Source organism: Anabrus simplex, chromosome 14 (genome assembly GCF_040414725.1).
Source record: "Anabrus simplex isolate iqAnaSimp1 chromosome 14, ASM4041472v1, whole genome shotgun sequence".
Taxonomy (NCBI): Eukaryota; Metazoa; Arthropoda; class Insecta; order Orthoptera; family Tettigoniidae; genus Anabrus; species Anabrus simplex.
This window is the reverse complement of record NC_090278.1, coordinates 63,533,323-63,551,271: the sequence shown is the minus strand read 5'-3', so window position 1 is coordinate 63,551,271 and position 17,949 is coordinate 63,533,323.

Here is a 17,949-nt window from a genome sequence, read left to right as displayed (position 1 = left end):
AACTGCCGTGGTCTTAATTAAGGTACAGCCCCAGCATTTGCCTGGTATGAAAATGGGAAACCACGGAAAACCATCTTCAGGGCTGCCGACAGTGGGGTTCCAACCCCCTATCTCCCGAATACTACGAGTAGATATTGGCCGCACTTAAGTGACTGCAGCTATCGAGCTCGGCGCTAAATGGTTAGCGTCCTGCCCTTTGGTCACAGGGGTCTCGGTAGGGTCGGGAATTTTAACGACAATTGGTTAATTCCGCTGGCACGGGGGCTGGGTGTATGTGTCGTCTTCATCACCATTTCATCCTCATTGCGACGTGCAGGTCGCGAGTTATGCCACAAAAAGTATTAGTTCCAAGTTTTGCCAGCAGGTGAAAATATGGCGCTGTAAGCAGTCAGAATGTGCAATATTCCGTAACTCTAATGTCAAAATGTTCTTCCGGTAGAATTCAGTTGTGTCAGTCCCTTTGTTGTTGCTTGTTGATTCCTTTTGTGAAGTGAATTTTCGTTGTAACATAAGAAAGTTAAACTTTTCCGTGTGAAACATAATGACTATTGGAAAGAGAGACCGTGCATTAATAGTGAAGTTGTTTTTATCAGAATGGCAGCAATAGTAACAATGCATTGGCGGGAATATCGCCGACAGAAAGAGTAGATAAGAGTAATGGGCTGAAGAAAATGATTAAAAAATTCGAGGAAACAGGTGAATTAGGTGTCGTACCAGGGAGAAGACGGCGGCCCATCCCCATGGATGTTGTTAATGAAGTTGCTGTAGTTGCAGCATACCGTGCAGCACATCTTCCAATTCTGTAACCAGTGTTCGAGCTGTGTCACGTGGAATGTCGCTACCCCGGTCAACAGTTCACAAGATTTTGCGGCGCATTTTACGCTGGTATCCCTACAAACATCGCAGTGGTGGTTTCTGGTATAGCGCAATGGAGCAATGAACCTCCAGTTTATATCAAATTGTACTCAACTACGTTATTTTCATAACTCCCTTGTCAATCTCGAAACTCTTGCTAAATCCCTCTATCCGTAATATACTCGTACTGGCTTTCAATTCATGTGAGCTGCGCAAGGTCTGTGGCTGGATACTTGTCTGGAATGAACCCCCTTGCAAAGGCGGTCTCTCCGTCCGTACATAGGCGAAGGGAGTGGCGAGGTGCGAGGGGACGAAAGCCAGCACTAAGGCAAGACCAGGATATCGCAGAAACGGATCTCTGTTCTTTACGCATGCGCAATAGGCCACTGTCTCAAGACTAGCTAGTCGTGTTGTTGGGGTTGGGGTATGTGCCTGCCATCTGTTGGCCTTACGGGAATTTGACTAGGCAACAGAGAATAGTGTACCTAACTAGCGCTAGTGTTGAAAAGCATCGTTACTACCAAAAGTCACATTAAACTGTCAAATTCCAGTTAATATCTTGTCCCAAATATATCATTACTTACTAAACACCTATTAATTTGCCTTCTTTCGAATAATTACCTTTTGGAGAGAAACTTAACTCAAAAATCATTGAGGCAAAGAATAGCGGCAAGGCAATACCAATGAAAACTTTTAAATATAGTTGTTACTATTCCCATGACATCGGAAGCAGAAAGGTGTTTCTCTACCCTGAAGAGAATAAAGACTTTCTAGGGCAGCACAATGACCGAGGATAGACTTATTGCTCTTGCTATGTTGTCAATTAAAAGGAACTTTGTTCGAGACTCTGCGGACTTCAATGAAGCAGTTATTTCTTATTTTGCATGTGGTAAAACTCGGCATGTAGGCCTACCGTATTTTCTGCTCCTCTCGTATTTGATCACATTTCTAGAACTTATGTCATCTTAGTTTAGGAGGTTACGGCCCACGACGGAAGAGAAGCTGGCGGAGATGGGTAGAGGAGAGGTTGGGGGGGGGGAGGCAATTTTTTTCTTCTTTTGAACCCCCAGTGATGAAAGTCACGCGCCGCCACTGAAACATCGTACTGTTCACAAACTGAAACCCCAAGATGTTGCACAGTGCCGCGACTGCCCTTTGGCTTCTGGCACGCGTGGCAAGGGACTGATGAGGTGCATTTTACTCTGGAGGGTGCAATGAATGCACAGAACTGTCGCATATGTGGTTCGACTCCTCCAAAGTTTGTGCAGGAACAACCATTGTGACCCTACCATTGCTTACAGCGCTATATTTCCGCCTGGTGGCAAAACATGGAACTAATATTTTTGTGGCATAATTAGTGAGCGCGTTGCTTAGTTAGCATATCTACGAAATTTCAGACTCCTACGATCATTACAACCCGCGCTGTACCGCACTGAATATCCGGTATATTTCTAAATATTTTCGAGTGTGATTTGATAGAACCTGATGATGTTCTTTGAAGAACGTTATAGGGACTTACCTGTGCAACACGTGATTCAAGCTTTGCAGGGACGCAACTGTGACCACACCGTTATTTTCATGCAAGATCGGGCAACACCACATATCGTTCGCCAGGTGAAAGAATTGCTTCGAGTAACTTTCAGTAACGATCGCATTATCTCGAAGCATTTTCCAGATGCGTGGCCTTCGAGGTCCCCAGACCTAAATCCGTGTGACTTCTGGTTGTGGGAATATTTGAAGGATCGTGTCTCTCAGGGACATATCCGGTCTCTGCCTGATCTAAAGGCTAGCATACAACAACATGTCTCTCTGAATTCACCGGGTATTCTGCGGGCTTCTGTCGACCATGCCATGTTACGGATGCAGCATGATGCTGAGTTCGGAAGCCATATTGAACAGTGTTTGTAAACATAAATGCTAATAAACCACCCACAGCCACCGTTATAATGCCTTTGATCATTCCTGCCGTTTTTCTGTGACCTTACCATTGGTTACAGCGCCATATTTCCGTCTGGTGACAAAACTTGGAACTAATATTTTGTGGCATAATTCGCGAGTGCGTTGCGTAGTTAGCATATCTACGAAATGTCAGATTCCTACGATCATTACAGCCCGTGCTGTACCGTATTGAATACCATAACTTTAATTGTGGACACCCGGTATATTTCTAAATATTTTCGAGTGTGATTTGATAGAACCTGATGATGTTCCTTGAAGAACGTAACATGGCATTCTATTTTCATTTTGTTTCTTTTTCTGGTATAATTCTGTTATCATTTATGCTTTCTTATTTATGCCGGCCCCGTGGTGTAGGGGTAGCGTGCCTGCCTCTTACCCGGAGGCCCCGGGTTCGATTCCCGGCCAGGTCAGGGATTTTTACCTGGACCTGAGGGCTGGTTCGAGGTCAACTCAACCTGCGTGATTAGAAGTGAGGAACTATCTGACGGTGAGATGGCGGCCCCGGTCTAGAAAGCCAAGAATAACGGCCGAGAGGAATCGTCGTGTTGACCACACGGCATCTCGTAATCTGCAGGCCTTCAGGCTGAGCAGCGGTCGCTTGGTAGGCCAAGGCCCTTCGAGGGTTGTAGTGCCGTGGGTTTTTTCTTATTTACGTTTTTTATAAATGTATTTCTTCATAAATGAATCTTGACAGCCTAAAGAACCTGACAGTTATTAATGGACTGTGTCAACACTGAAAAGAAAAGGCTTCAAATATCACAACAGATGTAGGACGTAGTCGTTACGTAGAAATGAAATAGTTAGCATAGGATAGGGTGGCATGGACCGCTGCGTCACACCAGTCCATGGATAGATGACCGTAATAACATCATATTTGATAATAATATGTATATTCAACTATAAAATATAATCATTACTTATTTAAATTACAAATAAATAAATAAATAAATAAATAAATAAATAAATAAATAAATAAATAAATAAATAAATAAATAAATAAATAAATAAATAAATAAATAAATAAATAAATAAATAAATAAATAAATAAATAAATAAATAAATAAATAAATAAATAAATAAATAAATAAATAAATAAATAAATAAATAAATAAATAAATAAATAAATAAATAAATAAATAAATAAATAAATAAATAAATAAATAAATAAATAAATAAATAAATAAATAAATAAATAAATAAATAAATAAATAAATAAATAAATAAATAAATAAATAAATAAATAAATAAATAAATAAATAAATAAATAAATAAATAAATAAATAAATAAATAAATAAATAAATAAATAAATAAATAAATAAATAAATAAATAAATAAATAAATAAATAAATAAATAAATAAATAAATAAATAAATAAATAAATAAATAAATAAATAAATAAATAAATAAATAAATAAATAAATAAATAAATAAATAAATAAATAAATAAATAAATAAATAAATAAATAAATAAATAAATAAATAAATAAATAAATAAATAAATAAATAAATAAATAAATAAATAAATAAATAAATAAATAAATAAATAAATAAATAAATAAATAAATAAATAAATAAATAAATAAATAAATAAATAAATAAATAAATAAATAAATAAATAAATAAATAAATAAATAAATAAATAAATAAATAAATAAATAAATAAATAAATAAATAAATAAATAAATAAATAATTAAATAAATAAATAAATAAATAAATAAATAAATAAATAAATAAATAAATAAATAAATAAATAAATAAATAAATAAATAAATAACGTTTTGACAACATCGCAGTCATGCGTTCATTGTACAGTAACAATGACCGAGACGAATACAGCGTCACTTTGCCAAAACCGTAGCTATCTACAATTCAATTGCTCATCAGTGTAAAACTAAGTGTGGGGTGCACCAGGGATCTGTGCTTGGACCTCTCGTCTTTATATTGTACATGTGGTTACGTCTGAGTTTCGAAACATTGTGTTGTGCCCTTTTTTCCTCGATTAAGTAACAAACTGATAGACAAAACCGAACTCAATTTCGATTTCTGTACACTTTAATCCGCGATAGAGGCAGGGAATTCGTCAGAAGGTTTTGTAGTATACAAACAAAATTATAGTTTTATTTATATCGATGTCATTATTTCTCATCATCTCTATCTTCCTGAAGCGGTCCTATTGTTAAAATCCAGGGGGTTCCCAGACACAATCCTCCAAACTCTGCGTTCTGCCCTTGTGCCCCAGTGCCACGCAGACCTTGGCACGTCGGAAGAAAGTACGAAGTTCCTCGACCCTCGACCTCCAACAAGACAACAACTTTCTCCAAGCGCCAGCAGGCATGTGAACAAGTAATTATCTTCAGTAGGTCAGATAGCAGGTCCCTGCACTCTATGTATCCAACAGTGATGTATCTGATGTGATACAAATTGACTGCCTCGCGCTTGACTCGGTTAAAAACACACTGAGGAACGGGCGACATGGGAGCTAAACTTGGCCCTCAAGTCTTCATGGATACTTTGAGGCGACCAAATTTCAGCCCGTGATTGCCAAAAATCAGATTCGAAACATTGTTGTCAACGGTTTATACTTGATTGTAATATAGCATTTCACGGATAGGATGAATTAAGTGGAGTTTTGGCTTTTCCTTTAATTATAACAATTTAACAGAAGATACATTTAAATGAGTAAGGTCATTCACAGTGGGTCAGACGGAGCATGAAATGCACGGAGAATATTAAATTAGAGGTTTGAAATAATATCTGGGGTGCAACAGGGATCTGTACTTGGACCTCTCGTCTTCATGATGTATACTGTATGAGTTATTTTTCCCAGGTTATGTCTGAGAATGAGGACACTCAAGTGGACTTGAATAGTGTGGTGTTGTGTTGCACCATTAATAACGTCAGAGTGAATATAATATACATTTTACAAAGAACAATTGAGGAGAACAGAGAAGAAATCCTCAACAGTAATAAAAACAAGCCTTTTCTGGTACATACCTGAAATTTAACTATCTCAGAAACTCACTGCCTGAAACTTTGATGAATTTTATAAAAGAATGAAAGATCCTGGAAAATAATTAAAATACCACCCGCTATGAGATGACATCATGATATTCGCTGAAAATTAGGAAGATTTTCAAAATCTTTTGCTGGCCCACCAGTCTACGGGTTGTGCGCCTGCTTGCATGGAGGCTTCGAGTTCGGATTATTACCTAGATCTTAAGGCTGATTCGAGGTCCACTCAGCGCTCAGGAGAACAGTTGATGAGCTATCTGACGGCGAAATAGCGGCTCTGGTCTAGAAAGCCAAGAATACGAGTCGTGTTGACCATGAGTCATCCTGTAATCTGCTGCTCTTCGGGCTGAGCAGCGGTCGCTTGGTAGGGTAAGGCCCATCTAAGCTGCAGCGCCATGGTGAGTGAGTGATTCAGTGCGTGAATGAGTGAGTTGATGAGTGAGTCAGTGGGTAATGAGTGAGTGAGTTGATGAGTGAGCAAGAGAGTGGGCGAGTCAGTGAGTGAGTGAGTGCGTGAGTTAGTGAGATAATACGTGAGTGAGTTAGTTGGTGAGCGAGTAAATGAGTGAGTGAGCGAGCGAGAGTGTGAGTGAATCGGAGAGTGAGTGAATTGGTAAGTGTGTAATAAAATGAGTGATTCAGTGAATGAGTGAGTGACTGAATTAGTGAGTCAGTGAGTGAGTGAGCCAGTGAGTAGTGAGTGAGAAAGCGAGCGAGTCAGTTAAAGAATGAGTAAATTGGTGAGTAAGTGAATGAGGGAGTTGGTGAGTGAGTGAGTGATTTGGTGAGTGAGTGAATTGGTGAGGGAGTGAATGAGTGAGTGAGTTAGCGAGCGAGAGTGTGAGTGAATCGGAGAGTGAGTGCGTGAATGAGTGAGTCTGAGTGGGTTGATGAGTGAGTCAGTTAGCGAGTGAGAGGATGAGTGAGTGAAGTGAGTTTGGCCATACAGTAAACACCTAGTAGTATTCAACAAGTAGCAAATCAAAAATGCTGTTATCAACTTTTACAGAAACACCACTGAAGGTTGTCACATTTGAAGTATCTAGAATGCTGGCTAACACAAGAAAGGAATCGAGATATAGAAATCAAATCGAGAATCGACACTGCAAAAAAATGTGTTTCTGAAATTAAAACATCTTCTGTGCAACCGTGACTTTCGATTCCAGATCCGTTGCCATGTCGTGAAGTGGACACTAAGGATTCCCCAAAAAATCAGCTTGCAGGATTTTGACATTTATATGCATCAGGATCTGATGGCTGGGTCACGCCACCAAGGAGTATGTACTTCACCGTGCCGGGCAATCATTGGAAAGTCTTAACACTCAAAAATTCAGGAAATGAGATTATTACGGTCACACTTTCCGAAATGAGAAACATAACGTGATACAGCCGATCATAGAAAACATGAAAGAAGGGTAATTAGGATGTGAGTGGAGAGGATTATCCCGGGCGTGGAACCACCGACAGTGCCTCGAGATAGGAAAGACAGATTAGAAAACGGATGGCCATCAACATTCTGTGAGAAGACAGAGAAAGAATTGCCTGAAATGAAGGGAATGAAATTGTCACTCTACTACCCTTAGTGCTTGGCTAAAAATATTCTCTGTGTAGGGGTGGTGTCTTGCATGTGGACTGGCTATCCGCCCATGTGAGACGCCACATAGCAGATTTACTTTGATTTTATTTGTTTATAAATGTTCACTTCTGTGGTTATTTTGAATTTGGAATAGGGGAACATTGTAATTGGGTGAAAGCCTGTTAAGTTCAATAAATACTTTACTTACTTATTTACTTACACTCTACTGCAAACCCCATTACTTATTGTCAGCGGAGCCTGGATATTTACACACTACTAGCATGACGAACAGAATACCTAGTGTGATCACTCCGCTCTTTTAACTTTGTCGTTGGTGGCCCCGCCGGGGTGTGGCGCTGCAGTCGCAACGAACCAGCACCAAATTGTCGGCGAAGGTAACAGCGAGCGTGAAGACTTTAACGCCTATCGAGGGCATCTGTTTGTTCTGATATTTTCCGAAAGTCTATATTGTAATCCGTGCATTGCTTTTTGTGTGCAATCAACTAGTCTTCTATTATTTCGAGAAAATATCGTATTGTTTTGTTCCTGGTTGTAAATCGGGTTATGGAAGGATTTTTTTTAACCACCAAACCAAAATAATCTGTTTCGAAGTGGGCGAGAGTTATTTCGTGGAATGATAAACAATTGTCGGCCAAAAGCAGAATATGTGACCTGTACTTTTCGGCAGATCTAACTAACTTACAAAGGCGGATTGTTTCGTTGTGAACGGTGAAAACATTCACCTCCCTCGTGTGAGATGAAAATTAAAACCAGGAGCGGTGCCTCATGTTTTTCCCCAAAATTTACCGAAATACCTGTCCACTGAGGTAAAATCACTAAAGGCATCCAGTAGGAAAAGGAATGAAGACGGTATCAAGAGGACAAGGAACAAGAATCACGATGTGAGTGAAGCAGTGATGGCAACATTATGCAGTAAGGTTCAAGATCAGCCTAGTTGTAGTCAAATTCATGGCCATTCTAGTTCTTTTACCGATGTCCAAAAGCCAATAGTGTCTCTCAGAAGACGACTAAAGCTATTTGTTTTACGTCGCACCGACACAGATAGGTTTTATGGCGACGATGGGACAAGAAAGGCCTAGGAATTAGAAGGAAGCGGCCGTGGCCTTAATTAAGGTACAGGCCCGGCATTTGCCTGGTGTGAAAATGGGAAACCACGGAAAACCAGAAGACGACTAAAGAACGCAGCTCGTAATTTAGTGCGAGCAAAATGTTTCTTTCCTCTAGGATTAATTTCCTACACGGGCAGGTTAAGAACATGGAATATTTTATGTGCTCTGATAAAAAAGTCTTTTGTTCTTTTTGGTGCATCTTGGACCTGAGTCAAAATCTGCAGTTGGCTACACATACCTCTTTATATTCATCTAATATTTAATGGAACTCCTGCAAGGACGTAAAGAAGAGGTCCCTGGTTCCAGTGTATGGTATTATAGTACGAGAACTTAAAAAAATACCGGGCGAGTTGGCCGCGCGGTTACGGGCGCGCAGCTGTGAGCTTGCATCCGGGAGATAGTGGGTGTGAACACAGTGCTACTGGGTACACAGCAGACGATGACTACTCCTTGGTTCGACTCCAGAGACAGTTCGTTATTTCACACAGTCGCATGCAGTGAACAACTAAACATCTCAACAGTAGGGCGATACTCACAACTGCGAACATTAACACAGGGCCAATTACCCTCACACGATAGTGGCTTCCCTCACTTACTCATGGCGGTCCTCAGTTCACGAAACTACACAAACACACAGTACTCTCAGTCAGTACACAGTCTACTGTTCTACGTGCGTCTGCAGTCCAGCCACTCTCTGGACACTCCGATACCAACAACAACAGCTCTTCGTTCAGACCTAGCGATAGCCCACACATCTGTCTCTTTCAGCCCAGCCTGTACACCAGCACACTGAGTTTCACACTGACTCCACCACCGAGCCCAGCACTGACTGACTGACTGACTGACTGACTGACTGACTGTCCGCGGCTAGCCTCCCATTTTATAGCTCGGGCGATGTGCACCAGAATATTCGCGACGTGGCCAGAGACGGGACATTCTAGTTACATGTCCAAGAAACTCACAGGTAAGCCAACCGAAAATGACAGCCGTGCCCTCCAGATCAGCTCGAAACTGCCCGGTCGGCTGACCCGCTAGCCCCTATCAAGAAGAACCAAAAGGGGGCTACCACAGGGCTGGGACGTAACACAACTCTATCGCCTTCCCACAACAGCAAATCCCCTGCGTGAAAGTGACATCTCCATTCCCTGTCATTTCATCGAAAGCAAACTGAAACGTGTACTAACGGAGTAAGCTCCAGCTGTTTAGGATTTTTAATCGTATAATCCCCAGCGTGCAAGTGCACTCATCAGCTGGATTGCTTATCGATAGATGCAGTTACTGCTTTTCAGAAGGTACTTTACTAACATTCCGTACTAATCTTATTATTCTATGAAGTCATTTGATCCCTGCTTCCCCCTATATTTCACAATTTCAGGTTTGATTTAATCTATTTCTGCTGTTCTATGACATTTAACTAGTTTTAAACCTTTAATGTTGAAAGCACACTGAGTCTCACACTGACTCCACCAGGGAGCCCAGCACTGACTGACTGTCCGCGGCTAGCCTCCCATTTTATAGCTCGGGCAATGTGCACCAGAATATTCGAGATGTGGCCAGAGACGGAATATTCTAGTTAGCAGAAAAAGTCCTCATACTATGAAAAAAGTAAAATTAAACAATTTTCTTAATTGTGCTGAAAGTTGAAGGGCTGAAGGTCCCAGAAAGGTTTCAAAATGTGGGTCTTGGATAGCTCTATCAAACGGTTTTTAAAAAATTGAAAATCACTTCCGACCTAAGTGTAATCCTGGTGAAAAGGCCTGAAATTGCTTGTTTATTCACTCATTTTCTTTCTTTATTCATATCCTAGCGAAATAAACTTATTACACAATTTTTATGTAATCTGTTCATTGCTTCAGTACCCTCAGACGTTTTATGATTTTTGAAAAATGTCCCCACCGAATGTAGTTATAAGGGCTTAAGTGAAAAATGCATTGACTCACTTTAGCGCTCATAGTGGTGCTTAAGTGAAACAAAGTATTGACTCACGTTAGCGCTCATAGTGGTGCTTAAGTGAAACAAAGCATTGACTCACATTAGCGCTCATAGTGGTGCTTAAGTGAAACAAAGCATTGACTCACCATAGCGCTCATAGTGGTGCTTAAGTGAAAAAATGCATTGACTCACTTTAGCGCTCATAGTGGTACTTAAGTGAAACAAAGCATTGACTCACATTAGCGCTCATAGTGGTGCTTAAGTGAAACAAAGCATTGACTCACATTAGCGCTCATAGTGGTGCTTAAGTGAAACAAAGCATTGAGTCACATTAGCGCTCATAGTGGTGCTTAAGTGAAACAAAGCATTGACTCACATTAGAGCTCATAGTGGTGCTTAAGTGAAACAATGCATTGACTCACATTAGAGCTCATAGTAGTGCTTAAGTGAAACAAAGCATTGACTCACCATAGCGCTCATAGTGGTGCTTAAGTGAAACAATGCATTGACTCACCTTAGCGCTCATAGTGGTGCTTAAGTGAAACAATGCATTGACTCACCTTAGAGCTCATAGTGGTGCTTAAGTGAAACAATGCATTGACTCACCTTAGAGCTCATAGTGGTGCTTAAGTGAAACAATGCATTGACACACATTAGAGCTCATAGGGGTGCTTAAGTGAAACAATGCATTGACTCACCTTAGAGCTCATAGTGGTGCTTAAGTGAAACAATGCATTGACTCACATTAGAGCTCAGATTGGTGCTTAAGTGAAACAATGCATTGACTCACCTTAGAGCTCATAGTGGTGCTTAAGTGAAACAATGCATTGACTCACCTTAGAGCTCATAGTGGTGCTTAAGTGAAACAAAGCATTGACACACATTAGAGCTCATAGTGGTGCTTAAGTGAAACAAAGCATTGACTCACCTTAGCGCTCATAGTGGTGCTTAACTGAAACAAAGCATTGACTCATCTTAGCGCTCATAGTGGTGCTTAAGTGAAACAAAGCATTGACTCACCTTAGCGCTCATAGTGGTGCTTAAGTGAAACAAAGCATTGACTCACCTTAGCGCTCATAGTGGTGCTTAACTGAAACAAAGCATTGACTCACCTTAGCGCTCATAGTGGTGCTTAAGTGAAACAAAGCATTGACTCACCTTAGCGCTCATAGTGGTGCTTAAGTGAAACAATGCATTGACTCACCTTAGCGCTCATAGTGGTGCTTAAGTGAAACAAAGCATTGACTCACATTAGCGCTCGTAGTGGTAGAAAAAGGCAAACTGCTAATCTAATAGACCGGTTAACGCTGATTAAGAAAAGGATTGTAAATTTTTTAGGAATAAATAAAGAATATATTCTCATACTTTATTACATTTTATTTACCTAAAATTCATAGCTCATATCCCTAGGATGTTTTCAACATTGATTTTAAGCCTGAATAATCTACCAACGTGATGCTCACGCATTTGAGCACCTTCTATTACCTCTCAACTTGGGATCAAACCCACCAAATTGAGCTCAGAAAGCCGGCGCTGTACTCTCTGGGCGGCTCACCTCGGAATAATAACAACATTACACCAGGAGCTGTTTCTCGTTTCTGTGCACTACACTGTCATCGAAATACTTAGAAATGAATGGTGAAATGTGGCCGACATATTCTCCAGATATGAATCCAAAATACTTTCTTCCGCGTGGTCATGTTAAATCATTAGTTAACGAGAATACCAAAACGAATATCAAGAATATTTAAGTCGGCGCTCTCAAGATGAATACACTCTTCAAACATTGATGTAGGAATTAAAAAGATGTTCGTGAAGACTTTCATCTGGAGCGTAGCATTATATGGAAGTGAAATATGGACGATAACTGACTCAGAAGGAAAGATAATAGAAGCTTTGGAAATGTGGTGTTACAGAAGAATGCTGAAGGTGAGATGGATAGATCGAATCATGAATGAAGAGATATCGAATCGAATAGGTGAAAGGAGATAGATTTGGCTAAATTTGACGAAAATAAGAGATAATATGATAGGACACATCTTAAGACACCCAGGTCTTGTTCAGTTGGTTTTTGAACGAAGTGTAGGCGATAAGAACGGTACGGGTAGACCAAGGTATGGATATATCTTGGAATAATAATAACTATACTACCAGGAGCTGTTTCTCGTTTCAGTGCACTATCATCGAAATGCTTAGAAATGAATGGTGAAATGTGGCCGACATATTCCCCAGATATGAATCCACAAGACTTCCTTCCGCATGTTAATGTTAAATCATTAGTTACATAGAAATGAAAATGTTAGGTGAGGATAGGGTAGCATGGAGGGGTGCATCAAACCAGTCTACGGACTGATGACTCAAGCAACAACAACATGGTTTGACGATAAACAATACGGTTTATTTTAAATTTCTGTACGGTTTTTCGGTTTTCGGTAGTTAGCAACGCAGCAGACACGTTCCAAATACTTTTGCCGGTTCACCCGTTATATTAAATCTCGGTAATGAGTAGAGATGGGAATTATAGGCACGAATAGGTTAGAATGCGAATGTATTTGAACAAGGCGCAAGTGTATGTTACCCGCATGACGGTTCTGCGGTAAGATTTGCATAAATAATATTATCGATCTGAATTATCAGAACCCCTAAAATTTATGCAACTCCCTGACATATCTGTAGAGCGGCTAGTTTTCACTTGCGCCTTGTTCAAATACGTTTACATTCTAACCTATTCGTGCCTATAATTCCCATCTCTAGTAATGAGCAAGAAGGGTTAAATAAAACTGATGGCGAATTCAGCATTACTAAATAGCATATATTGAGCTGTAGAGAAGAGAAGACAAAGATCTATGTTGAACATAAGTTTCTTTATCATGTAAATGAGTGTAAATAAGATACAACAGACAAGTCATGCCAAATGAGCACTCTTCGCTATTATAAAGGTCTTTTGAATTACAAACACTGCTACATTCTTTATGCATGCTATTAAGGTCAGTGTAAATGACTGCGGAATGTGCTCGAAGATGAAATCTTGTCTAAACTGGACAGTGATGAACATTTTCCTCGTATCAAGTTAATTTTATACAAAGTCAACACATTTTCGATACTGCAGAGAGAAGAACTGACAAGTGGCGTCTCGTGATAATAATAATAAAGCAAGAAAGAAAAATCTCCAGGAAAATTTTTGAACCAGTCTACTCAGGAGGAATCTGGACGATAAGGAAATCTCATGTAACCTGTTCCTGTTCGAGGCGTCGACGTATAGAGATCTTTTACCCCTACTTGCACCATGTGATATGAACCTGCGTGTAGTTGGAATGGAGGAAGCGTAGAGTGTTGAATGTGAGGAAAGGAACGTTAAGGACGACACAAACACCCAGTCCCCAGGCCAGGGATATTAATCATTTACAATCAAAAATCCCTGACCCAGCCAGGAATCGAACCCGGGGCCGCCGGGTGACAGGCGGACGCGTTGCCCCCTACACCGCGGTGCCGGACGGAGGAAGAGGAAATTTCAGACGAAGAAAAAAATGAAACTGTAGCGAGATCATAAGGGGTCAGTTCGCAAATAAAATAATAATAATAATAATAATAATAATAATAATAATAATAATAATAATAATAATAATAATAATAATAATTGTACCGGGCGGTACACCTCTACGCGACGCAAGTTCAAATCTTGCGCTAATTGAAACTCCTCTACAGGAGAAGCTCGGAACTTTAAAAACTGAACTAACTCTACTGTTTATCAGAAGATGTCACTGTGTGTTTTTTGATTGGCTTTTGTTTTTTATTAATCAAGAAGTGTGGACAGACTATAACAGAGGTCTCTACCAAAAACTATGGTAATACACTCTGGTGCAACGGAATGTACTCTCTTGAATTTAACCAATCAGTAATTTCTGTAATTAATTTTCCTCCAATCATAGCTTTCTTCTTCAAATTTCCATATCTAATGCATAGTCTACCAATAAAAGTTGAGGGGGTGTGTCTACTCATTCTTGAAAGGTCTCGAATTTTCCACGAGGGTATAAAAACTGCTGATTTTGTTGTCTCGAGGCCACTTCAGTTACATCTAGCGTAGTGTGTGAATATGTAGCAGGGGGCGGGAAGCGCCTCGTTCTTCAGACAGCAGCTCTTCATCAAGGTAATGGCCTTTTAACATCTTTATTTCTTGCTAGCTCAGCAGTTTAACTCTCGGGGAAGGTTCGAAACCTTTAATATGTAAACTATTAAACATGTAAACCCTTCTTCCTGCTAAACTTCAGTTTTCTTGAACTTTAAATCGGGGATAGAGAGTGCTTTACCCTCTCGAGCTCCTCTTCATTTGAAATTGAGGTGACTACGTTTTCATAACCGTTTCTTCTCTTCCTTAATGTATTAAAGTTTTGTCATACGAGTCACCTCCCTAGCTTGGGATTAGCCCCTGTGTATAGGCCTAGAGCCACTTAGGTTTTAAAATGTGTATTTAGGAGTGCAAGTTCACGCCTCCAGCCCTTTCTGTATTTTGGGCCAGTAACTTAAACTGATGTGTTTTCTTTTTTTTCTCTCTCTTCATGCGAAGGCCCTGTAGGTTGGGTACAAATACCCCTGTTTCTTGTATGTGTGCCTTGAGGGCAGTTAGTAGTAAGGTTTGTCGTGGCCTTTGTTGGGCTTGTAAAAATCGAGAGCAGGTCAGCTCTTACTGGTATTTTGGAAGGTGCCTCTAGGAGGCCTGGTTTATTAATCGGGAGCAAGAGCTCCATGTAATGAAGGGGTTTTCTGCCCTTTGGTAATTTTGGAGTTGTGAGCCGAGAGCTCAGAGATTGTAAAAGGTGGGGTTTGAAGCCCAGATCATCAATTTGTATCTAAATCCTTGCTTTTCTGGTCTTGTACCTGATTGACTTGTTAAGTTTTCAAATTCTATGTAAACTTTTGTTAACTCTTGTTGTCTATTGAAAATATAACCTTTATTTAAATTTTAAATTCATCTTTCGGACTTGTACTTAGACCCATTCCAGCCCGCACCTTCTTTCACCTCTGACTACCACGGATATCTCCGTAATAATAATAATAATAATAATAATAATAATAATAATAATAATAATAATAATAATAATAATAATGGAGTTACATTCTCTCTTTCCTTCTTTCTTAATCTGTTTATCCTCCAGGGTTGGTTTTTCCCCCGGACTCAACGAGGGATCCCACCTCTACCACTCCAAGGGCAGTGTCCTGGAGCGTGAGACATTGGGTCGCGGGATACAACTGGGAAGAATGACCAGTACCTCGCCTAGGTGGCCTCACCTGCTATGCTGAACAGAGGCCTTGGTGGGGTATGGGAAGATTGGAAGGGATAGACAAGGAAGAGGGAAGGAAGCGGCCATGGCCTTAAGTTAGGTAGCATCCCGGCATTTCCCTGGAGGAGAAGTGGACAACTACGGAAAACCACTTCCAGGATGGCTGAGGTGGGAATCGAACCCACCTCTACTCGGTTGACCTCCCGAGGCTGAGTGGACCCCGTTCCAGCCCTCGTACCACTTTTCGAATTTCGTGGCAGAGCCGGGAGTCGAACCCGGGCCTCCGGGGGTGGCACATAATCACACTAACCACTACACCACGGAATTACATTCTACCAATTGAATTGTAATTTATTGGGTTATATGAACGAATACCCCTAATATCCATAGAATTACATGATTATTTCTGTCTTAAATAAAAGATAATAGACTAATTGTTTTAGGTTAAATCAATGGTAAATTTCGGTTATTAATAAAGCCCTACTGTTGACAGTCCTGAATATGGTTTTCCGTGGTTTCCCATTTTCACACCAGGCAAAGACCACGGTTATTTCTTTTCGTATCCCATCGTCGCCATAAGACCTCTCTGTGTCTTGTTAATACAAGAAAAGAAATGTTACAGGAATGAGAACAGATTCTAAGTTTACTTTGATTACTTGTCCAGTTTAACCTGTATCCCATTCATTTCCAGTTGGGCCTTTAAAATTCTCAATCGTAAGCTAACCGTGTGTGTTGTCCCTGGTAAACATTCTCGTAAGTAACTCATTAAGGTCGGGTCATATCTCTGTATGTGGGTGGAATGATAGAAGGGCGTTGAACCAGGAAGAGGTCTACAGGTACTTCCGACCACACGTTATAGTGACCGACTGTCGCTATGTGCGACGTTGTCCGAACACTTCCACTCATTCTCAAGGATATTACTAAAGAACTGGAATCAGAGATAATGATGTTATACTGTATAGAGTAATACATAAGTTACAAGATTGTGGGGTAACTGCCAAAAGACCTCGACAATGTTGTGGGATTAGACATGTTTGCGAAATTAATAACTGGTTCGATAGAAGGTAGTTCGGGTTTCTTGAACTTCAACTTGTAGGATTCCAGCAACTGGATTCAGGAGGTCGAATGGATTGTATAGCGATTGACCTATCTAAGGCATTTGATAGGGTAAATCATGGGAGATTACTGGCAAAAATGAGTGCAATTGGACTAGCAAAAATAGTGATTGAGTGGGTGGCTATATTTCTAGAAAATAGATTTCAGAGAATTAGAGTATGCGAAGCTTTATCTGACCATGTAATAATTAGGAGGGTAATTCCTCAAGGCAGTGTTATTGGACCTTTATGTTTTCTTATATATATGAGTAAAGGAGTGGAATCAGAGGTAAGGCTTTTTGTGGGTGATATTATTCTGTATAGAATAATGAATAAGTTACAAGATAATGAGGAATTGCAAACTGACCTCTATAATGTCGTGAGATGGACAGCAAGCAATGGTATGATGATGAAAGGGGTTAAAAGTCAGGTTGTGAGTTTCAGAAATAGGATAAGTCCTCTCAGTGTTAATTATTGCATTGATGGGGTGAACGGTCCTTCTGGGGATCACTGTAAGTACCTAGGTGTTGAAAATGGAAATCCACAGCCTGTTTCCGGCTCAGGATTTTGATCAATGAAGCCCCGTCTAGCGGTGAGGATAGGAATTGTGCCGGCTGCCGAAGCCTGTTACACTCCTCTGGGGCAATGATTAATGAATAACAGATAAAATGAAATTATATTGGAGAGTGTTGCTGGAATGAACTATGACAGGGGAAACCGGAGTACGCGGAGAAAAACCTGTCTCGCCTCAGCTTAGCTAGCTAGGTGTTAATAAAAGGAAATGTCTTCATTGGGGTTATCACATAAACGGGACTGTAAATAAAGGGTACAGATCTCTGCACGAGGTTATGAGGGTATTTAAGGATGTAAAGGAGAGGGCATATAAGTCTCTGGTAAGACCACAACTTTTTTTTGCTAGGTGTTTTACGTCGCACCGACACAGATAGGTCTTACGGCGACGATGGGACAGGAAAGGCCTAGGAGTGGGAAGGAAGCGGCCGTGGCCTTAATTAAGGTACAGCCTCAGCATTTGCTTGGTGTGAAAATGGGAAACCACGGAAAACCATTTTCAGGGCTGCCGACGGTGGGGTTCGAACCTACTATCTCCCG